Source organism: Callorhinus ursinus, unplaced genomic scaffold (genome assembly GCF_003265705.2).
Source record: "Callorhinus ursinus isolate GAN/ISIS: 27379988/994484 unplaced genomic scaffold, GSC_fseal_2.0 scaffold22, whole genome shotgun sequence".
NCBI classification, from domain to species: domain Eukaryota; kingdom Metazoa; phylum Chordata; class Mammalia; order Carnivora; family Otariidae; genus Callorhinus; species Callorhinus ursinus.
Window position 1 is genome coordinate 2,760,969 of NW_027397084.1, and position 24,905 is coordinate 2,785,873.

At 44.8% G+C, this 24,905-nt stretch overlaps 1 long non-coding RNA gene across 1 annotated transcript in view; it reads right to left on the minus strand.

The window, feature by feature from the left end:
* Positions 1–22,192, minus strand: part of LOC141374797 (uncharacterized) — a 35,795-nt gene extending 13,603 nt beyond the window's left edge. The window contains exons 1-2 of the long non-coding RNA XR_012381919.1: positions 22,061–22,192; positions 17,772–18,040 (exon numbers count right to left, since the gene is read on the minus strand). This is a non-coding gene — a long non-coding RNA (uncharacterized lncRNA). The remainder of the gene's footprint in view (positions 1–17,771; positions 18,041–22,060) is intronic.
* Between the last annotated feature and the right edge of the window lie 2,713 nt (positions 22,193–24,905).

The following is a 24,905-nucleotide window of genomic DNA, read 5'->3' on the forward strand; positions in this document are numbered from 1 at the left end:
GTCTGCAACAGACTCATTTTAGACCCAAAGACACCTCCAGGTTTAAAGTGAGGGAATGGAAAACCATTTATCATGCTAATGTACATTAAAAAAAAAAAAACCTGGGGTGGCAATCCTTATATCAGACAAATTAGATTTTATTTTATTTTTTTTTCTTTTTTAATTTTTTTTATTGTTATGTTAATCCCCATATATTACATCATTAGTTTTTGATGCAGTGTTCCATGATTCATTGTTTGTTCATAACACCCAGTGCTCCATGCAGAACGTGCCCTCCTCAATACCCATCACCAGGCTAACCCATCCCCCCACCCCCCCAGACAAATTAGATTTTAAACCAAAGACTATAATAAGAGATGAAGAAGGACACTATATCATACTTAAAGGGTCTATCCAACAAGAAGATCTAACAATTATAAATAATTATGCCCCTAACATGGGAGCAGCCAATTATATAAGGCAATTAATAACAAATTCAAAGAAACACATCAATAATAATACAATAATAGTGGGGAATTTTAATACCCTCCTCACTGCAATGGACAGATCATCTAAGCAGAAGATCAACAAGGAAATAAGGGCTTTGAATGACACACTGGACCAGATGTACTTCACAGATATATTCAGAACATTCCACCCCAAAACAATAAAATACACATTCTTCTCGAGTGCACACGGAACATTCTCCAGAATAGATCACATCCTGGGTCACAAATCAGGTCTCAACCGGTACCAAAAGATTGGGATCATTCCCTGCATATTTTTGGACCACAATGCTTTGGAACTAGAAAAGGAGGAAAGTTGGAAAGAACTCAAATACTTGGAGGTTAAAGAGTATCCTACTAAAGAATGAATGGGTCAACCAGGAAATTAAAGACGAATTTTAAAAATTCATGGAAACAAATGAAAATGAAAATACAACCATTCAAAATCTTTGGGATGCAGTAAAGATGGTCCTAAGAGGGAAGTATTTAGCACTACAAGCCCTTCTCAAGAAGCGAGAAAGTTCTCAAATACACAACCTAACCCTACACCTAAAGAAGCTGGAGAAAGAATAGCAAATAAAGCCTAAACCCAGCAGGAGAAGAGAAATAATAAAGATTAGAGCAGAAATCAATGAAATAGAAACGAAAAGAAGAGTAGAACAGATCAACAAAACTAGGAGCTGACTCTTTGAAAGACTTAATAAGATTGATAAACCCCTGGCCAGACTTATCAAAAAGAAAAGAGAAAGGACTCAAATAAATAAAATCATGAATGAAAGAGGAGAGATCACAACCAACACTGAAGAAATACAAACAATTGTAAGAAATATTATGAGCAACTATATGCCAACAAATTAGGCAGTCTGGAAGAAATGAATGCATTCCAAGAGACATATAAACTACCAAAACTGAGGGTGCCTGGGTGGCTCAGTTGGTTAAGCGACTGCCTTCGGCTCATGATCCTGGAGTCCCGGGATCGAGTCCCGCATCAGGCTCCCTGCTTGGCAGGGAGTCTGCTTCTCCCTCTGACCCTCCCCCCATCTCATGTGCTCTCTCTCATTCTCTCTCTCTCAAATAAATAAATTAAAATCTTTAAAAAAAATAAAAATAAAATAAACTACCAAAACTGAACCAGGAAGAAATAGAAAACCTGAGCAGACCTATAACCAGCAAGGAAATTGAAGCAGTAGTCAAAAGTCTTCCAACAAACAAGAGCCCAGGGCCAGCTGCCTTCCCAGGGGAATTCTACCAAACATTTAAAGAAGAATTAATACCTATTCTTCTGAAGCCGTTTCAAAAAAATCAAAATGGTAGGAAAACTTCCAAACTCTTTTTATGAGGCCTGCCTTACCTTGATCGCAAAACCAGACAAAAACCCCACCAAAAAGGAGAATTACAGACCAATGTCCCTGATGAACATGGATGCAAAAATTCTCATCAAAATACTAGCCAATAGGATCCAACAGTACATTAAACGGATTATTCACCACCACCAAGTGGGATTTATTCCTGGGCTGCAAGGTTGGTTCAACATCTGCAAATCAATCAGTGTGATACACTACATAAATAAAAGAAAGGACAAGAACCATATGATACTCTCAATAGATGCAGAAAAAGCATTTGACAAAGTACAGCATCCTTTCTTGATTTAAACTCTTCACAGTGTAGGGATAGAGGGTACTTACCTCAGTATCATAAAAGCCATCTATGAAAGCCCACAGCGAATACCATTCTTAATGGGGAAAAACTGAGAGCTTTTCCCCTAAAGTCAGGAACACAGCAAGGATGTCCACTATCACCACTGTTGTTCAACATAGTACTAGAAGTCCTAGCCTCAGCAATCAGACAACAAAAAGAAATAAAAGGCATCTGAACCGGCAAAGAAGAAGTCAAATTTTCACTCTTTGCAGATGACATGATACTCTATGTGGAAAACCCAAAAGACTCCACCCCAAAATTGCTAGAACTCATACAGGAATTCAGTAAAGTGGCAGGATATAAAATCAATGCATAGAAATCAGTTGCATGTCTATACACCAACAATGAGACAGAAGAAAGAAAAATTAAGGAATTGATCCCATTTACAATTGCACCCCAAACCATAAGATACCTAGGAATAAATCTAACCAAAGAGGCAAAGAATCCATACTCAGAAAACTATAGAATACTCATGAAAGAAATTGAGGAAGACACAAAGAAATGGAAAAATATTCCATGCTCATGGATTGGAAGAACAAATATTATTAAAATGTCTATGCTACCTAGAGCAATCTACACATTCAATGCAATCTCTATCAAAATACCATCAACTTCTTCCACAGAACTGGAACAAATAATCCTAAAATTTGTATGGAACCAGAAAAGACCCCAGATAGCCAAAAGAATGTTGAAAAAGAAAACCAAAGTTGGTGGCATCATGATTCCTTATTTCAAGCTCTATTACAAAGCTGTAATCATCAAGACAGTATGGTACTGGCACAAAAACAGACACATAGGTCAATGGAACAGAACAGAGAACCCAGAAATGGATTCATGATGCAACTCTATAGTCAACTAATCTTTGACAAAGCAGGAAAGAATATCCAATGGAAAAAAGACAGTCTCTTCAACAAATGGTGTTGGGAAAATTGGACAGCCACATGCAGAAGAATGAAACTGGACCATTCCTTACACCATACACAAAAATAGACTCAAAATCAGATGAAAGACCTAAATATGAGACAGGAATCCATCAAAATTCTAGAGGAGAACACAGGCAGCAACCTTTTCAACCTTGGCCACAGCAACTTCTTGCTAGACACGTCTCCAAAAGCAAGGGAAACAAAGGCAAAAATGAACTATTAGGACTTCATCAAGATAAAAACCTTTTACACAGCAAAGGAAACAGTCAACAAAACTAAAGACAACCAACAGAATGGGAGAAGATATTTGCAAATGACATATTAGATAAAGGGCTAGTATCCAAAATCTATAAAGAACTTATCAAACTCAACACCCAAAGAATAAAGAATCCAATCAAGAAATGGGCAGAAGAGGGGCGCCTGGGTGGCTCAGTCAGTTGGGCGACTGCCTTCGGCTCGGGTCATGGTCCTGGAGTCCCGGGATCGAGTCCCGCATCGGGCTCCCTGCTCGACGGGGAGTCTGCTTCTCCCTCTGACCCTCTTCCCTCTCGTGCTCTCTATCTCTCATTCTCCCTCTCTCTCAAATAAATAAATAAATAAAATCTTTAAAAAAAAAAAAAAGAAATGGGCAGAAGACATGAACAGATATTTCTCCAAAGAAGACATCCAAATGCCAACAGACACATGAAAAAGTGCTCAACATCACTCAGCATCAGGGAAATACAAATCAAAACCTCAATGAGATACCACCTCACACCAGTCAGAATGGCTAAAATTAACAAGTCAGGAAACGACAGTTGGCAAGGATGCAGAGAAAGGGCAACCCTCCTACACTGTTAGTGGGAATGCAAGCTGGTGCAGCCACTCTGGAAAACAGTATGGAAGTTCCTCAAAAAGTTGAAAATTCCTATGGCCCAGGAATTGCACTACTGGGTATTTACCCCAAAGATACAAATGTAGTGATCCAAAGGGGCACCTGCACCCCAATGTTTATAGCAGCAATATCCACAATAGCAAAACTATGGAAAGAGCCCAGATGTCCATCAACAGATGACTGGATAAAGAAAATGTGATGTGTACACACACACACACACACACACACACACACACACACACACACACACACACTGGAATATTATGCAGCCATCAAAAAATGAAATCTTGCCATTTGCAACAACATGGATGGAACTAGAGGGTATTATGCTAAGTGAAATAAGTCAATCAGAGAAAGACAATGATCACATGATCTCACTGAAATGTGGAAGTTAAGAAACAAGGCAGAGGATCATACAAGAAGGGAGGAAAAAATGAAACAAGATGAAACCAGAGAGGGAGACAAACCATAAGAGACTCTTTTTTTTTTTTAATTTTATTTATTTGACAGAGAGAGACACAGCTAGAGAAGGAACACAAGCAGGGGCAGTGGGAGAGGGAGAAGCAGGCTTCCCGCGGAGCAGGGAGCCTAATGTGGGGCTCGATTCCAGGACCCTGGGATCATGACCCAAGCCGAAGGCAGATGCTTAACGACTGAGCCACCCAGGTGCCCCAAGAGACTCTTAATCATAGGAAACAAACTGAGGGTTGCTGGAGAGGAGGGTGGTGGGGGGTTGGGGTAAATGTCCCACATTGGGGACTGTATGTGTTGTAATGAGCACTGGGTATTATATAAGACTGACGAAACACATACCTGTACCCCTGAAACAAATAATACATTATATGTTAATTAATTGAATTTAAATTAAAAAGAATAAATTTCATATAAGAATGAAAAAAGATATATATAAAAAAGAATATATGAGATATATAATGGAATATTATTCAGCCATAATAAAAGGAATGAAATCTTGCCATTTGCAAGGACATGGATGGAGTAGCAAATGTAATGCCAAATGAAATAAGTCAATCAGAAAAGGACAAATACCATACGATTTCACTCACATATGGAATTTAAGAAACAAAACAAGTGAGCAAAGAAAAAAGAAAGAGATAAGCCAAGAAACAGACTCTTATTATAGAGAACAAACTGATGGTTATCAAAGGGGAGGTGGGATGGGGGAAATAGATGATGGGGATTAAGGAGCATACTTGTGATGAGCACCATGTATTGTATGGAAGTGTTGAATCACTATATTATACTCTTGAAACTAATATAACACTGTATGTTAACCGTACTAGAAATAAAATAAAAAATTGCATCCCATTCTTCCTTGGAGAAACACTGATTCTAGTTGAAAGTACTTAAAGTGCAGTTATAGTAACTAAGAGCAAAAAGGGTAAGGGACTGACCCCAAATTACACAGCATATTTGTCTTAGAGGTAATCCAATGAGGAAGACCTAGGAGTTTTTGTTCTTGAGGATTTCATGTCATCTGTTCTCAAAATCCACCAGCAGTCACCAAGTTTGAGGCACTACGGAAAGTCACAAAGACTAATGGGAGACAGCAGGAAGCCTTCACAGTGATGTCATTTGAACTGAGCCTTGAAGGATGGCTCATGGACTTGTGACTCTGGAATAGGGGACAGCATAATAATAGGCAATGGTAGGACATGAGGACTGTTGCCCACAAATGAGGGTGGCTGAGAAATGAGCACAGGCTTTGGAGAGAAAGCAGAGGAGAATGGGGAGTGACTGAAAAGGTGAATTGAAGCTAGGTCACAGTGGACTTTGCATGCCAAGCTGAGTACTGGAATTTTCTGTCGTGGGCAGTGGAAAGCCACAGAAGGTATTGGAATAGAAAGTATGCAATGATGAGCTCGGTGCTTAACAGGAAGGTTACTGAGGCTGCCTTTGGAGAAGCAATGGGAGGGAAATTATGGGGGTATAAAACCCCTGTCAGAACAGTCCAGGTGAAAGATACACATGATGTCATGGATAAGGACAGGTCAAGAAGATGGGACGAAGGAATGGAGACCACCTTAGAGCCAAGCAACGTCGCAGGGACTGGTAATGTTCTTATTAAAACAAGGGATATTATTCTGGTTTGGGTTTCCCTAGAAGTAGACCCTAAGAAAACTATTTGAATATACTTTATTTGGAAGATGATCTAAAGGAATAACAGGAGGGGATTAGGGAAATCGGGCAGGAAAGCGAAGATAGCCCAAAAAAAGAGGGGGAGGGGAATTATATCAATCCAGTTATCCCTGTGGGCAACCAAAGGTCAATCTTGCTGGAGGTCTCTGGGAATACAATGGAAAATGTACATCTCCAGGTTTCCTTGAAGAGCAAAGGAGTAGGGGGTATTTATCGACTGGCTCACACCAGCCATTGTTTGAGGGTTGCTGCTGGGAGCACTTACTCTGACGCTTTTGGAATGTCCCACATGCAGGAGCAGGCCAAGCAGCTAGAATAAGCCCTCAGGTATAAGAGTTTCAGGTGCTTACAATTGGAAGCTACCAGGTAGCTGTGTAGGAAAATGATGAGTACCTGTAAGATGAGGTAAAGCACTGATAGTATCTGCAACACACATTCTTTGTATATAAGACAAGTGAGTTAGCCAAGATGGCTCCATGTCCAAAAACGACTCCGTAAGTGAACCAGATAGGATTTTTTTTTTAAAGATTTTATTTATTTATTTGACAGAGAGAGACACAGCAAGAGAGGGAACAAGCAGGGGGAGTGGGAGAGGGAGAAGCAGGCTTCCCACGGAGCAGGGAGCCCAATGCGGGGCTCGATCCCAGGACCCTGGGACCATGACCCTAGCCGAAGGCAGATGCTTAACAACTGAGCCACCCAGGCGCCCCCCAGATAGGATATTTCTGAGAGAGGGCCCTAACAGCTGAAATGCCCAGCCTCTGTGACCCCAGGAAGCAGAAAAGGAATCTGAAGTACAATAATATGGTTCTGTCAATTTTTGCTTTGTATGTTTTGATGCCGAGTTATTAGGTTCATGCAAATATAAAATTACATCTTCCTAGTGAATTAAATTTTATATAATTATGAAGTGTCTCTCTTTATATCTAGTAATGCTTTAAAACCCATTATTTTAATATAACTCTAATAGCTTTTTGTTTTGTTAGTGTTATATGTTATACTTTTTCTCATCCTTTATCATTCTTTCTATATTTCAGGTACCTCTACATAAACAGTATATATTTGAATTTTGGGTCTTATCCAAAATAAGTCTGAAAATCTGAAAAATTTTGCCTTTTAATGGGAAAATTTAGTCATTTGACATATAATAATATTATTTTTATATTTGAGTTTAAATCTACCATCTTACTAAGTGCTTTCTATATGTCCTACCCACTCTATGTTGCTTCTTCCCTCCTTTCTTTGCCTCCTGCTAGAATTATTTTATTCAGCTATCCTTCTCTATTATTTTAGAAGTTATTTACCTTTTTACAGGCTTTTAGAAATTACCCAAAGATTACAGCATGCCTTCTTAACATCCTAACATTAAATGATTTTTTTACTCTCTTCCTCCAAAATATAGGGAAGGACCTTAGGACCTTAACTCCCCCTAAACACTATTATATTATTTTAAGATTTTTTTTTTTAATTTGAGAGAGAGAGAGCACAAGAGGGGGTTGTGTCAGAGGGAGGAGCAGACTCCCCACCGAGCAGGGAGCCCGATGCGGAACTCGATCCCAGGACTCCGGGATCATGACCTGAGCCGAAGGCAGTCGCTTAACCAACTGAGCCACCCAGGCGCCCAACACTATTATATTATTATTATTATACACAGCCAATATTATTTTACATGATCCACATGCTTACCATTTTCAGTGGTTTTCATTCATTTCTGCATCTCTGACCTTCCATTTGGGATTATTTCATTCTGCCTGAAAAATATCCTATTAATATGGGTCTGCTGGTGATTAATTCTCTCAGTTTTTATTAGTCTAAAAATTATTAGTCTAATGTCATCTTCCCTCCTGAATAATCCAGAGGGATACTGAATAACAAGTTGGCTGTTATTTTCTTTCAGCCCTCTGAAGAATTCTATTGTCTTCTGGCTTCCCTTGTTTCCATTGAGAAATCGACTCTATATCTAATTGTTGCCCCTTTGAAGCTAATCTGTGTTTTTTCTGTTTTTTAAGATCTTCTCCATATCTTTGATTTTCAGCCTTTATTTCTACTCCAAGAGAAAAGATGTGCTTTTTAGTCTTACTCTAAAAGGTGTAGATTCCTTTTGACTTATTCTGATTTAGATTCCCAGGGCTTATTGAACATATGGATTGATGTCTTTCATCAATTTTTGGAAGATCTCAGCCTTCATCCCCTCGTATATTGCTTCTGCTCCATTCTTTTAAACTTTCTCACTATTTCCTGTGGTCTCTTAGGCTGTCTTCTATTTTCCATCCTTTTACCTTTCCGTGCTTCATTCTGGATATTTTTTGTTCTCATCCAGCTTCTAATTAACTAATTCTTCATTCAGTTTTGTCTAACATGCTGCTAAACCTATCTTTTGAATTCTTAGTGTCAGGTATTTTAATTTTCAATTCTAGAGTTTCCATGTAGAAAAAAATAGTTTCAATTCTCTGCCAAAATTCTGAATCCTGTCTTTTATTTCTTTGGTCATGCTAAGTGTTGTATTTTTTTTTTTTAATTTAAATCTGCTTGCATAACTTCAACATCTAGAGAGGATGTTCTGTGTGTTTTTTTATATCCTTGCTCATGTGTCCTGTGTCATCATGTGTCTGATTTTTTTAGTTTAGTTCTGTTTTTAAGGGTTTGGGTTTTTGTGAGGTTTTTGGTTTTTTTTATTTTTTTGTTTTGGTTTTTTTACCAGTATGCACGGGACACTGTAGTTGCAAAATCATTCGTAGAAATGATCTAACACCAGGATGACACCTTCTTCCGGAGAGGATTTACAGTAGCCTGAAGGCACTGGCAACACTGGATCACTGTAATCCAATTTCAGGAATTGAGATGACTCAAAGCAGAGCTGCAGCCCCTGTGAGAAACTGGGGCTACTTCTGGTTCATCCTAACTCCTCAGGTGCAGTCCTTTGGGGTCCCAGCCCAAAGTAAGAGAGTTCAGCGAACACTCCTCTTGATAGGCCTTGTCTCTTATCCCCGGGAGGCCCTCAGAAGTCCTGATCATTCTTTCTACCTCTCAATTGCTTCCCCTAGTCCCAGAGGAAAGGCATTTCTGAAGGCAGGCTCACCTCCCCTAGCCCAACAATTCCCCACTACCTTATTTGTCTTATCAGTGCCCAGATGCTTCAGTTTGTTGTTTCATTTTCAGTTTTGTTTTTCAATACACAGGATTGTGTATTGCCTGTTGCCATCAGCAGGAAGGTTAATCCATATTACCTGGGCTGCTCTTTCTGAAAGCAAGCATAATGATATGTGGGGAGTTTCTAAGACATTTACTACAGTGTTAAGAAGGTGTTTTGTTTTGGTTTAAGCCAACAGTTCATTCAAACAGATTAATATGTTGTGGATTATCGTAACAGAGCTTATTTTTCCGAGTTAAGAAAAAAGATCCAAGATTTATATAATTTATTGGTTGTAAGACCAAAGAGGGTTAATCAAGAACAAAGTGAAATGATGAGCTGGTTTCATGTTTTGGAAATAAAATTAGATTCTGTGTTCATGTTTAAAGAGCCATGACCAGGGAAACAACAGGCCTGGACGATGGGGAGAAATTTATACAAAGGGATAAAGAGTCAAAAGCTTGATCTGGGGTGATAGGCTGGGGAGAGAGCAGGTAGATCTGGGAAGAGCATAGTGAGTTCAGCACTGAATGGCCTTCCTCTAACGTGCTGAAGAGAGCCCAGTAGAAAAGGCCAGTCAGTGGCCAGAAGTGGGATTCGAGCTGGGTGATCTGACAGGCCAGAGAAATGGACTTGGGAGCTGCTTGTGCACAAGTGGACTTGGAACCAGGGGAGGTAAAGGACCCTGGAGAGTGTACAGAGAGGAGCATCTGCCAGCACAGCACCGAGCTTTGGGGGCAGAAGGAAGCAGAATGAGTTCCAGGAGGTGGGGAGGTAAACCCTGTGGGTCCTGAGGGCCCTGGCAAGAGGCTCTCTTGAAGCCGGGGGTTTATAGGGCTCATTTTCCCTGAAAGGTTGAGGCTGAGATGTGGGGGAGGCCTCTGCTGACTTTGAGAGCAGTCTGCATAGAGTGTCGGGAACCCAGAGGCTACTGGGAAGGGGTTAGGGAGCGAGTGGGAGGCCAGGAAGAAGAGGCAGTGTGTATAAACTTCTTTTTTAGAATGTGTGTGGCTCTGAAGGAAGGAAATGTGATGGTGATTAAGGGAAGAGCCAGTGGGAACTACTGGAGGAAGTCTGTGGGCAGAAGGGAAGGAGCCAGGGCAGAGGGAGGACCAAAAAATCCCCGGAAAAGGAGCAGAACGGCACACCCCCGGCAAGCCCTGAACTCCACCAATGGTTCTCATTATTCCCATTCTTCAGATGAGGAAAGTGAGACCCAGAGAAGCTGACTTGCCCGCATGACTGCTAGAGAGAGATGGGCCTGGGGTGGGCCCCATGTGCCAGGTTACTAAGCCCACCCCTCAGCCCACCTCACCCCACCCCATCATGACTTCAGGGCGTCCATGACCATGACCACCCCCATGACCACCACACTGCCACCGTCATCACATCCACCACGGCCTCCACCACCATGACCACCACCGTCACTGTCCATCCCACCACAATAATTACGCTCACCCATACAAGATTTCCTGTGCCGGACACATGCAGTTTCTGTCTTTGGGGTCTCCTATTCTGAGAACATGCAAACAACAGAATAAACTAGCCAAGACAGTCAGCTAAAGCCTTTTGATCATATGGCCAGTCAGGGTGATGCCAGTCCTATAATCAGACAGCCTGCATTCCCGGCTTCTTCCTGGAGGAGAGGGCACATCAAAAACTGGTGTTCCATTTGTTCATCTTTTCCACGGGCCTCCCCATCACCCATCCTCACCCTACCCTAAATCCTCCATTCGTTGTCTCTGAACTGAGAAAATTAAAACAAATTTTTCTGAGGAAAAATCCTTAGGGAAGGGAGTGTGTGCAGAGGGTTTAGGGCTGGGCTGAGGCCCAGTTATTCTTAGTCCTCCTCCGAGACTCTTGGCTTCCTGCACGGACATGCTCCCCACTTACCAGGGCCCCCTTCCCTCCCCCAACTCACCATACCCATCCTTGGTACAACCAGGGATGGGAAGTCCGGGACTCTAGCCTGGCACCACGTGTCCATGGGTCCCAGACCCTCCCCAGCCCCGCCCATAGTCCCTCTTCCCCAGCCCCCCCCCCCCCCCCCCCCCCCCGGCCTTAGGCCTGGATGTAAAGGGAGACGAGGCGGGGAGGAGGCAGGCCTGGGGATGCTCAGAGAAAGTTTCCATGCTGAAGAGCTTGTTCTGAGCTGTTCTGCCAATTCCCCCTCCTCACTAATCCCAGGATTAGAGCAAATGGAGTCCAGGAATACAGAAGCCAGAATCTGGGAATGGGGCGCAGTGTGGTGAAGGGAAGCAGGCCGGCGTGCATCGGAACCCCTGCTCAGCTCCTCGCAGGCACACACTATGCTGTGTGGTCCAGGCAGGCCATTGACCTCTCTAAGCTCTACTTCTTCACTTGTCAAGTGGGGATCATCAAACCTGACCAGGATTAGAGAGGGTATGTATAACATGTGGTGTTCAGCAAGCAGCGGCTAACTGCCTGTTGCCACTGGTGGGAAGAGCTCAGAGTGCCAGCAAGAGTGGGGACGAACGGGTGTTTCTTGCCCTTGACACTTGAGCCCTGGGAGGTGGAATGGTTGCACAGAGAGAACATGGCACTGGCGTGAGTTAGGCTGGGTTGGCCCTCCACTCCCCTGTGTGAGCCGGCAATGACTCATCCTTGCAGGGCTGCCACTTCCACACTGTTACACAAGATGCCTTATAGACCGGCTTCAAGGACTGAGTGAGATTTAACACAGGTGTGAGGCTAGCACAGTGTCTGTCGTGCCTGCCCTGTTTCCCTTTGGCCTCTGCCTGAACCCAGTGAGTCCAGGCCCCTGGTTCCATGCCCTGCCCTCCTCAGAGGGACAGACAAAGTGTCCCAACCATCCCAGTCTCACCCTCTTCTCCAAAACCATATTCACCGGTCACTTTCCTTGCTCAAGAGACTACCACAGCTCCCTATGACGATCCACATGTAAACCAGGCCTCTCAGCCTGGCATTTGAGGCCCCTGCATCTTCCGACCTCATCTTCTCTCCCTTGTGTCACCAGACAGCCCTTGCCCTGTGCTTACTTGGCCCTGGCTGACCTCCAGCTCCCCAACCTGTCCCACAGCACACATCTCCTGCTGCCTCCCTCCCCTCCCCTCCCCTCCCTAGGCTTCTGAGCTGGACCCCGGCTCATCCATCTCTGAACCTCAGCGGATATAACGAGTCACAGACAAACCACATTTCGAGCAGCAGCCAAGAGGAAGCCTATCAATAATGGCCCATAACACACTTACAGGGCAGATTGGCTTTGGGAAGAAGCAGGTAATCGAATCTTCCTCTGGTTGCCATCTGTCCCCATCACCCGGACCTCACCCCTGTGAGGCCTGCCCCAGACAAGTAGGTCCTGGGCCGTAATACAATTCCATTAAAGAGAGCTTAGGTTCTCTGAGGACACGCAGAAGGTTTTCAGAAGGATGAGAAGGAGAGGACAGGGCCAGAGTCAGAGCAGATGAGTATGAGAACAGCACCCATCCCAAGATTGATCTGGAAAAGGCAGTGCGAGAAAATCCTGTCGTCTTCAATATTCTTGTTTCTTTTGCATTTGTACCCACATTTTCTTCCTTTCAAATTTCTGTAATGGCAGCTTTGCACATAAGAGGTGCTTAGGTACATAACTCCCACACAACAGGGCAGAGGGCCTCAGGCCCAGATTCTGGCCCCAGGTCGTCTGGGGTGATGTTTCCACACTGTCCCTGGCCAGGTACGTGACCTGGGAGGGGCTACTTTAAACTTTCTGTGTCTAAGCTGGCCCCTCTGTGAAATGTAGGTGGTAGTAATAATACTCAGCTCACAGTTGACTCTGAGGACTAGGTGAATTGATCAGGTAAAGCCTTAGAGCAGGGCCTGCCCTGTGGGACACCTCCCATCATGTTAACTCTTGTGGTTACCAAGCTACATGGAGTGGGATGGCTGCTCCTTAGGGGCTGCCTTCAGGGGCCACCCAAACCCTGCCTGTTTGCAGAACACTTAGGTCACTGTAGTGGTTAGGATTGCATTAGGCTGCAAGTATCAGCAACCTGACTTCACAAGTTTAACCAAGGAGGGCTTATGTTCTTCTCACGATGAGAAGCACGGCACTAGCAGCAGCCAAGACTGATGTTATACGTCCATGCTGCCCTCCGTAACCCAGGCTCCCTTGCCTTCCCACAGTCTGAGCTTGTGGCTTTCCCCTCACGCTCAGAAAATGGCTGTTGAACCTCCAGGCATCACATCCACGTTCCAGGCAGGAAAAGGGGAAAGGGAAGAGTAGCACATTGCTAAAATCTCCCTCCCCTTTAATCAGGAAAACCACCCAATCTCCACTTATATCTCGTTCACCACAACCATGTCACAGGCCTACTACCCTAGTTGTGAAGCAGCCTGGGGAGTCTAGCTTTTGCTGGACACATGGCTGCCCTGAAGAGAACCGGAATTGTATAAGGAGGGCGGGGAGGATAGGAGTTTGGTGGGTACCTAACACTGTCTGCCACCCAGTTCCCCAGCATGACACGCTGCCTGGGTGTCTGAAAGCCTCACTCGGGAAGCAGTGAGGCCCCCAGCCCTGGAGATATTCCAACAGAGGTTAAATGATCACTTGGCCAAAACATCATGGAGGGAACTGAAGCAACAGAAAGAAATCAAGAAATCCATAGCTCTTTCTAGCCTTAGGGCTTTGGGGGTGAGTCCCACAACCTTAATTAGGTTATTGTATACGTTTGGCTTAATGTGAAAAATACTGTGACTCAAAGTCCGAGATTCAAGCTTCACTCTTCCCCTGCCTGCGTAACCCTTAGCAAAAAGAAAAAGAAAAGAAAAATACCAAATGCATTTATTCATCCTATAAATATTTATCCAGTGCCTACTGTTCTCAGTACTCCTTTAGGGGATATATCAGTGAGCCCCACAGACAAAATTTCCCGCCCTCAAAGAGGAAGAGAATTTTTAACAGGAGGAGACAATAAACAAAATAAATGAGTTGTATCTCTCTATATATTTGATCGATGGTGATGGGAGCTATGGAGAAAAGTAAAGTGGAAATGGGGAGTGTCAAGGTGGCTAGGGGATGTAATTTTCCATGGGGGAGGACAGGGGAGTGGTCAGAGAAGCCTTCACTGAGGATTTGACCGAAGACCTGAGGAGGCGATGGAGCTTGCCATGTGGACATCTGGGGACAGCAGGAGCAATGGCTCAAGATGGGTGCTTGACTAGAATATTTGAGAAACAGCCAGAAGGCTCAAGTGGCCAGAGCAGATTGAGTAGGCAGAGTAGGAAGAGGAGATCAGAGAGGCAATGGCGGGGGTCGATTAAAGTTTTGCCGGCCACTATGAGGATATTGGCTTTTACTGAGGGAGAGGGGACCCACCAGAGGGTTCTGAGCAGTAGGGTGATGTGGTCTGGTTTCTCTTTGAACAGGATCACTGTGGCTGGTGTTGAGAATAGACTAAGCTGGGGGGGGGAAGCAGCGAGACTGGTTAGGAGACAAGATGGCGGCTTAGAATGGGTGGTGAAGGCAGAGCTGGTGAGGAGTGATGGGATTACGGATATATTCTGAAGTTAGAGCTCATAGGATTTCTCAAGGACTGCACAAAGTTTCAAGAGACGTCAGGGATGACTACCAGTTTCTTTGGTCTGGAGAACTTGGAGGAAGGAGTTATCACTGACTGAAACGGGGCAGCCTGGGGAAAGCAGGTTTTTGTTATTCCCACTGGACACACCCAGATGGAGGGGCTGAGCAGGCAATCAGACTCCACAAGTCTGGAGTGCAGGCGAAGGAGTGGACCTAAGGTGTAAATGAAGAAGTCATCAGCATACAAATAGTACTTACCAAGAGAATAAGCACAGATTGCAAAGAGAAGATGATCGAGGACTGAGTCTGGGGGCTCTCCACTGGTTAGAAGTCAGAGAGGTAAGAAAGAACCAACCGAGGAGACAGAAGGCACAGCCAGAGAAGTGGAGGGAGAACCAGCAGAGTGAGGTGTCCTGAAGGCCAAGGGACTAAACACAGACGACTTATCTGGAAATATGCATGAAAGCTTCTAAAAAGTTAATGCCCTTTAACCAAAAATTGCACTTCAAGAATATTTACCTCTAAGTAAATACTCTTGGCTGTGTACAAAGACTCATAGCCAAGCATGTATTTGACAATGTGGGTTTACAAAAGTAAAAAACAGGACACAAACTCATTGTTGAACAACAGAGAGCTGGTTAAATAAATTATGACATATCTGTACGATGAGCTAGCGTGCAGCCATGGAAACCCAGATTTTTAAAAAAAAAAAAATATTTTTAAACTATTGAATGACCTGTAGACAGATTTATCTTCAGGATCTATTATTAGGGGAAAATAAGCAGGTTATAAATTGTTACAGTCAGCAAGATTGTCGTATCAGTTAGCTAGCAAACATGGAAACCACTCTAAGTATTTCAAGCAGAAAGAGACTTAGTCCAGCGAGTGAGGTGTTTACAAAGCTGTGGAAGCGCTGGCTATCAAGTTCACTGCTAGCTTTTAGGACACCAGGAAGTTGCTGAAAAACCACAGGACACCTGAACTTCCAGCACCAAAGTGGAGAAAATGCCCGAAGGTTGCTCCAAAATCGATCTGCCGCAGCCCACGCACCTGCCCAGGGCTGCCAGAACAGTGCTGTGATTTATGCTTCTCTTACACCTGCCAGATCTCATGGACTGGCCTCTCACTGACTGGAGGGGGACTCTAGTTTCCTGGCTTCCAGTCCCCAGCTGGGCAGAGGAAAGCATAGACCCAGGGGAAGGAAATGATATTGAGTTGCCAGCAACTTCTGGTCTCTCTAAGTTGCTAACACCAGGTGGTGTCTGCCCCAAGGAGAAGGCTTTCCTGAGGAAATTGCATTGTTATTCCAAAAAGTAGTCATGTCACTAGCTACCTTGGCTCCACTTCACACCACACATCTGTGATGAGTTTACCAGCAGCTCCCCCACCCCCACCCCCACCTCCACCCCAGGGCCCCGGGCCTGGTGCAGAAATCGAGAAGACTGGAAATGAGTAAGACTCACACCAGGGCACTTACCGGGACCTTCCAGTGGTACCTACTTTTCCACAGGAAGCCACAACCGTCAAGAATCTATCATGATTTTGCAAGATGATTCTAAGAAAAGCCCTTTTGTATTGTGGCTGGTGGTGGCCAACTCAAATGCTAAACACTCTTCACTCTGCCTGTGCTCCTCCTTGTTCCAGAAGCCCACGTCCAAACTCTAGGGCCCATCTTGCCTCTTTCTGTCCAAGCCCCTGCCTCGAGTGCCCACAGGGGTCCTGACTCCCCCAAGGCCAGGGTCTGACTTACTCTTGCCATCCTGCCAGAAGCTGGATTTCCAACTGAGCTCCAGTCTGATAGCAGGCGGGAGCTGACCTCCTGCAGGTTGGTCTGGCTGATGGCTGGGGAATGGGGATAGCCCCAGTTGCCCGTGCTGGGATGCACCAAAAGCAACACCCTTTACTCCTCATGGTTATCATCAGCATCCAGAGGGCATTGTATTCAATCTGGGCCTCTGGGCGGGGCGCCCACCATTTGCTCTTCCTAGCCTCCTATCAATGGCTGGCCATGCTCTTCTTCACTTTGCCTGAAACTCAAGTTTACTCCCTCACCTGTCTGTATGCTCTTGATCTTCTCTCATGAGAAGAGAGCACGGATGTGTCTATACCCACCCAGGTAATATACAAGCACAATTTCCCTTCCTCTTAAATGACTAGGTTAATGAAGGGCCAGAGGAAGTTCGTGGGTCTGGAGAATGTGGAGATTCTGGATCAAGGACTTGTTCTTTTTATGCTCCTAGAGCTGACTGTCATAGTTGGGAGAGGGAGGCCAGCTCAGAGAAGACATCTGAAGGGCCCTCTTGTCTCTTTCTGGTTACCTGGCTTCAGCCCATCATCTACATAGGTGCCCTCAGCCACCTCAATGCCCCGTACCTGTCATGGCCCACACTGGAAAGTTCCCTTTTCTCTCTACTCTCCCCCAACCCTGGGCACAGCAATGTTCACCCAAGGGTGATGATGCAGTCAGCCAGGTTCCTGGTAAAGGGTCATGGCCAGAGGACCCCACAACTGCCTCAGGAAGTGGAGGGAGGGTGGAACAAGGTTATATGTTTAGGACAAAAGAACAGCACTTGGGACCCTGCAGAAGATGGGTGGAGAGGATAAGTGATTATTGCTCGAAGCTGCTGAATAAAGTCCAAATGTTGTGGCCAAACCAGGCTGGACATCTTCCTTATCTCTTAACAGCTTCACAGGACTCATCTAGCCTGCCTCACCTCCCCTAGCATGGGAATGTCCACCCACACCTACATCGATCCCATGAACCTGAGAGAAGCCCAACGTTCAGAACCATGTCTCCCCCAAAAGACTAGGGCTTGAGATAACCCTGAGGGTGACAGGGCAAGAAATCTTTGGGGATAAGCAGAAGGGTATGTGATTTTCTTCCAAAGCCCCCTGCCCCCTGCTCAGCTCTGTTTCCTCTCTCAGTCCAGGTTTTGGGGTGCCTCTTGTGGATCCTCCTTACCTTGGGGACAGGAGGTTGAGAGCCCACATCCTGAGCTTCAGTTCTTTCCTGTGGCCACACTCCCATTTCACCTCCACCCTGTTTTCATGCCTCTACTTCCAAGAGAGGAATGATCTCCAAGGGAGGAATTTCCGAGCTAAGGAAGGGTGTCTGGATTAAAATTGTGTTCGGCGCCTGGCGGGCTCAGTTGGAAGGGTGTACAACTCTTGATCTTGGGGTCGTGAGTTCAAGCCCCATGTTGGGTGTAGAGATTACTTCAATAAATAAACCTTAAACAAAAAAGAAAAGAAAAGAAAAAAATGGTATCAATAAAAGCAGACTACATTAAGACTAAGTGTAGTTCCTTCCGGAAAAGCAAGATGGCCAAGTACTGGAAAACTCAACATAACCCACTATCTTAATATGTAAAATAGAGAGATTGCTTTTTCTCCAACATGTTGAATGGAGAGACTCTAGAAGTAGTTCCATATTAAAGACAGATGTCAGCTGTCACCATAAACTATCACCACTACTATTTGACATTGTTCTGGAATTACTTGACAAGGCAATTAGATAAAAGAATAAAATAAGATATATATATATCACAAGGAGAAAGCATAAATATTATCATTGGATGACATTATTCTAAATGGATATTCTAAGATAATCAGCTAAGGAATTTTTAGTAATAATCAGAAAATTTAGCAAGGTGGCTAGTTTAAAAACAAGATCTGTAAGAAACAACAGATGGTTGTCAAGGATGTGGAGAAAGGGGAACCCTCTTGCACTGTTGGTGGGAATGCAAACTGGTGCAGCCACTCTGGAAAACAGTATGTAAGTTCCTCAAAAAGTTAAAAATAGAACTACCCTATGATCCAGCAGTTGCAGTACTGGGTATTTACCCAAAGAATACAAAAACACTAATTCAAAGGGATACATGCACCCCTATGTTTATTGCAGCATTATTTACAATAGCCAAGGTAGGGAAGCAGCCCAAGTGTCCACTGACTGATGAGTGGATAAAGAAGATGTGGTGTATATACAATAGAATATTACTCAGCCGTAAAAAATAAGGATGAAATCTTGCCATTTGCAACAACACAGATGGAGCTAGAGAGTATAAAGCTAAGTGAAATAAGTCAGTCAGAAAAAGACAAATACCATATGATTTCACTCATGTGTGGTATATAACAAAACAAATGAGCAAAGAGGGAAAAAAGAAAGAGAGACAAACCAAGAAACAGATTCTTAACTACAGAGAACAAACTGATGGTTACCAGAGGGGAGATGGGGGAGGAACAGGGGTAACAGGTGATGAGCACTGGCTAATGTATGGAAGAGCTGAATCACTATATTGTACACCTGGAAAGAATATAACACTGTATGTTAACCAACTGGGGTTAAAATTAAAACTTAAAAAACTAAAGTAATTAAAATAAAAATAAAAAATAAACAAGATCTCCTAAACACAAGAAATAAGGTCCCGTCCACAAAGGCAACAAAATCATAACACGAAACAGAAAAAACTATACAGGTGTCCATGGAAAGAGCTATAAAACCCAAATAAACATAGACTTGAACAAATGGAGAAAGAGAGACCCTGCTTTTGGATAAAAAGTTAATAATATTTTAAGCACATCAGTGTCCCCATAGGGAATCTATACATTCAGTGGAATTTTTTTTTTTTTGAGATAACTTGGCAAAATGGTTATAAATTCATCTGGAAAAATAAATATGGAAGAATAGCCAGAAATTTCCTGGAGGGAAAAAAACTAAAATAACAAGGGAGTGGTAGCCCTATAAAACACTTTTAAAAATATTATACAGCTACCGGGGCATCTGGGTGGCACAGTCGGTTGAGTGTCCGACTTGGTTTTTGGCTCAGGTCGTGATCTCAGGGTCGTGAGATGGAGCCCCACGTTGGACTCCGTGCTCAGTGCAGAGTCTGCTTGAGTTTCTCTTTCCCTCTCCCTCTGCCCCTCCCCCATGCTCTTTCTTTCTCTCTCTCTAAAATAAATAAGTAAATCTTTTTAAAAATATATCATACAGCCACAATAATTAAAATAGTATGGGACTGGTACAGACAGACAGATCAGTAGTAAAGAATGCAGAAATGTGAAATTGACCCAAATAAACATGAGAATTCAATTCAGTGAATTGAGACACTAGCCACATATTAAGGACACAAATAAATACGTCTGTATTCCCTACCTCACTCCTAACACCAAAATAAATTGTGACTGGATCAAAGATTTAAAGAAAAAAACATTTGAAAAATAAAACCATTAAAGTGCCAGAAGAAAATACGTGTAAATGTTTTTATGACCCTGGGGTAGCAAAGGCTTTTCTAATCATGGAACAAAACAGAAGTCATAACAGAGAAGATTAACAGATGTATCTACATAGAAAGAAAAGAAAAAAAGTTTTAAAAGGAAAAACTTCATAGACGAAATCAAAGGACAAAAAAGAGAACAAGGCTTGCAAGATGTGTGACAAAATGCTCTGTTCCCTAATTTTGAAAAAAGACATATTTTACAAAACAGTAAGAAAAAGACAACAATCCAGTGGGAAATATGGGCAAAGAACATAAACAGGCCATTCACAAAAAATGCAACTGGCTAATAAAGATATACAAAACGTTTCATCTCACAATTTCAAGTGCAAATGAAAGCAAGATATAATTTTTTACTTATCAGATTGGCAGTGTTAAGGAGATTCTTAACGCAGTGTTGTGAAAGGTACAATTACACAGGCCGTCTCATACGGTGCCAATGGAAGGGAAATTAGTACATTCTGGAGAGCAATTAGGCATATCTATTCAATTTTAAATGTTCATACTCTTTGATCTGGCAGTTTAACTTCCAGGATTTTATCCTGCAAAAGTATTTATGCAAGAGCCCAAAGGTAAATGGACAAAGATGTTCATCGCAGCACTGTTTACAATTTTTTTTTAAAGTTGGGGGGAACATTTACAGGCTCATTAACAGGGGACTGCTTAAATAAATTATAGTACAGCCATAGAGTGAAATACTATACAGCTATTAAAAAGAATAAGGAGGGGCACCTGGGTGACTCAGTCGTTAAGCGTCTGCCTTCGGCTCAGGTCATGATCCCAGGGTCCTGGGATCGAGCCCCGCATCGGGCTCCCTGCTCCGCGGGAAGCCTGCTTCTCCCTCTCCCACTCCCCCTGCTTGTGTTCCTGCTCTCGCTGTCTCTCTCTCTTGTCAAATAAATAAAATCTTTAAAAAAAGAAAAAAGAATAAGGAAAGGGGGCCTGGGTGGCTCAGTCGGTTAAGCATCTGCCTTCAGCTCAGGTCGTGATCCCCAGTCCCGGGATCGAGCCCCCATGTTTTTTACGTAAAAAAGAAGAAGGAAGTTTTCTATACATACGACCTCAGAAAGATGTCTAAGATGAAAAACGAAAAAACTAGTTGCTAAACTTACATATAACCTACATTTGTAAAATAAAATTTAAAATAACATGCTTTCATCATGCCTTGGCCCAGCCACTCCCCCTCCTTCAGAGGTCCCTAAGGAAGCTTAACGCCTAAGAACAGTGGTAAAGGGAGGAAAATATCATTTTATTACCAGCTGGGGCCCCGGCATCAGGCCTGAACTCCAGTGAGTGGGACAAAGGCCCCTCCGCCTTGCACACGGCAGAAGACCCAGAGGTGCGCAGGGCTTGCGTTCCTCTGTTTGCACGCACCCCTCACTCGACCTGAGGCCCCATTCTTGACCCCGAGTGCTGCCCTGTTGTACACACACGCACAGAAGCAGCTACTTTGCTCAGGAGACCTCACCCTCTAGTGGCTCTGGCATCTTGCCCCTGTGGGGATGAGGGCACAGGGACATGAACAGGGGAGAGGCAGGGAAAGGGTCTGACCCACCTTCTGGGGTCAGAGGTGATGAGCCCTCCCGGATGCAGGGGGTGGACCTGGGCCAGGAATTGCAACAGCTGGTGGCTGGGTCTGTGGGTGAGTGGGCAGGCGGCCTGCTGTGGTAAGGAGGGGAAGGGTTTGTGGGAAACATGGTTGGCAGAAATAGCCAGGACGGTGTGCACCAGCAGCCTCTGGGGAGGGGACCCTCGGCCACAGGCAAGTCCCCCAGGGTTTGTCCTGGGGCACCACAGGCCACCTGTCTGCCCTAGAGGCCTTGAGTCACTTCCTGTGTTTTTCCTTTTCCCCAGGTAGGCTTCTGACTCACAGCACCCCCCTTTCCTTCCCGTCCCTCTCTGACACAAGGGCAAGGACAAGACCCACCTGAAGGCCGGGAGAAAGAGGACCCTGGCTCTGAATAAGTGCCCCTCTTACCTCTGGACCTCCTGCACCCTGGCCTCCCCAGTCCTGACACAGAGTTGACCCCAGCAGCAGGGGAAGCCCAGTTCAAGGGCATCTCAGTCCGTCCCCTGCATCCAATCCAGCAGGAACAGGGACTCCTCATTAACTGCGTCTCTCAGGGAGAAGGGCTAGAGTGCTTCCTGTCTCCAGTTTCAGCAGATTCAGCCTTCCTTTCTCAGCGGTGCTGGGCCCTTCTCTTTCCTCTCCCGCATTACAACAGATTCCCTCAAGGGTGAAACTGTATCTCATTCCCTCAACAAATGTTTTCTAATTGAATCAGAATCAAGCTCAGTCTCCCGGACAGGAGCCACAGGCCCAGCTGATTGAGAAACACAGAAATGGAGTCCTCCGCAGTGGAGGAACTTTCTCTACCAGCCTACATGATAGACGCTGTGGGTTGTCCACTCAACTTCTGTCCCCAGACCCCTTTGCTCCTTTAAAACCCACCCCACCCCTTCACACAGTCCTACGCCTTGCCACCCAGCAAGCCTCCCTCTCCCACCAAGAGTTAACAGGGGAATCAGCAAGTGCTCCAGCCTTGGCCTATGAGAGCTGAGGGTAAGTTTGCTAGGGTCACTTCAGGGAAACGTTTCCTTGATCTTAAAAGTAGACCTACAGGGGCACCTGTGTGGCTCAGGTGGTTAAGCATGTCAGGTCATGATCTCAGGGTCCTGAGATCAAGTCCCGCATCGGGCTCCCAGCTGAGCAGGGAGTCTGCTTCTCCCTCTGCCTGCTGCTCCCCCTGCTTGTGCTCTCTCTCTTTCTCAAATAAATAAATTTAAAAATCTTAAAAAAAAAAAAAAAAAGAAAGAAAGAAAGAAAAAGAAAGGGTAGACCTACAGAAAGAGATAGCTTCTCTTCAACCTCCAGACATATCATGTCTGGATGTGATGTCTGGAACTTCAACAGCCATCTTGCAACCATGAGGGAAGCAATCCAACACCAGAGGAGTGCAAAGCAGAAAGAAAGAATCTGGGTGCTCGATAATGTGGTAAAGCCCCTCACTTAACCGCCCTGGATCCACCCTCCCTCGGGAATTTATTTTTCTTATGCAATAAAAACTTCCCATATTGTCTAAACCGTTTTGAGTTGGGTGCTCTGTTACTTGCAAGTCAAAGGGTCCTTACGATACAACTGAGTATTTGGGAAGCCTGGTTAAAGAAACCAAAAGAGTCGCTGTGAGAAGGATGGGTGTGTGGCCTGAGGAGGAAGGAGATCACATTTTCCAAACCTCTGGCTCATGTTTAGCCCCATGACATGGGACTCAGCCAGCTGGGGGCTGAGAAGTAGGAGAAATGTAGACCATGTGTGGATAAAGACGTGAGAAATGGGAGGTGGCGTGAGGGGCCTCCGGGAATCCGCAGCTCAGATGTGGTGAAAGGGGGGTATGAAGATGCTCCTCACAGCATTGTTTCTAATTCTAAAAAAAAGTAGAAACAACCCAGGGGTTCCCTTATGGAGAATTGATTGAATAAATTATAGTACATCCCTAGAGTGGGAGCAGTGTATCCACAGAGCCCCCAAAAGGAGGCGACGACTAATCAGGGCCCCTGGATGAGGTCGTGTGGTTCCCCCACCGTGGGTCACTGAGGGAAACCAGGTGCTCCCCCAGCCCAGCCTGAGCGGAGGGGCCCGAGGCTGGTCCCAGGTCAGCTCCTATCACATATTCCTTGATGGTACGCATTCCATCCCCTGACCCCCAGCACAGCTCTCCCTTCTTGAAGGCAGAGCCCTACTGTTCTGTGTCTGGGGACTGCCCCCCGGGCCCGGCACAGCATCTGGAGACTGATTACCTGGGGCCCAGGAGGAAGGGAACATCTGGGGGAGGTAAGGGGGGAAGGAGGACTCTCCAGGAAAAAAGCAACAGGCAAGCAGAAGGGCCAATGTGTCTGGAGCCATAGCACTGCCCTGGAAACAGGAGAGGCACCGAGCTGGCCAGGGGAGGACACAAAGAAACAGCGTCCAGAAGGAGGAAGCAAGGAGGTCTGGTGGCGGTAGTAACATCAGAGAGCGGATTCTGTTCATTCAGCACCGTGGGGAGGGGGGCACTGGCCACAGCCCACGGTCACACATCCCACCTCCCAACCCAGGACCCGCACACGTATGCATGTGTACGCCTGGAACGAACGTTCACAGAACCACGCTTCCTTACTGCACACAAGGCCCTCTATTCTCCATTCTGTTCTAGTTCGTGTTTTTGGAACACTGGTGCCAACCTACTGAATTAATTTCCAACCCAACTAACAGGTCATGACTGGCAGCTTGAAAACTCCGCTCTAGGGCAGTGACACTCAAGGAGCGATCCACACCCACCAGGTCCGTCCATGGCCGCTGATGACTAGCCTGGGACAGGGCTGGTAGGGAGGCCAAGTGCCAGCATTCAGACTCTTTAATAGCAACAGGACAGCAATTTTATGTCTGTTGAATCCAACAATAAAATATTAGGATTCGTACTTTGTATGTCTTATTTTATTTTTCTAATCATTTCTTTGTATTATATTTTAATAATATTATTGGTCAATGACAAATTGGAATTTAAAAAACAACAACAACAAAACAACAAAACAAAACAACAACAAAAACCTGGTCTTACCCCAGGCTGTCTGAGAAGCATTGCTTCAGAGGATAGAGGTCTTCCCCAGAAGCTCATAGTCCAAGACAGAAAACTCCTCCGACCCTTCCACACTGCGGAGTGGTCTAGAGGCCCTCCCCTCCGCCAGGTCAACACATACGTGCCCTGCCTTCTCTGCCTGGCAGAGCCCTTGGAGGCTCAGTCCCATGCATCTCTACAGGACAGTTTCCAAGATGGCGCCCACCC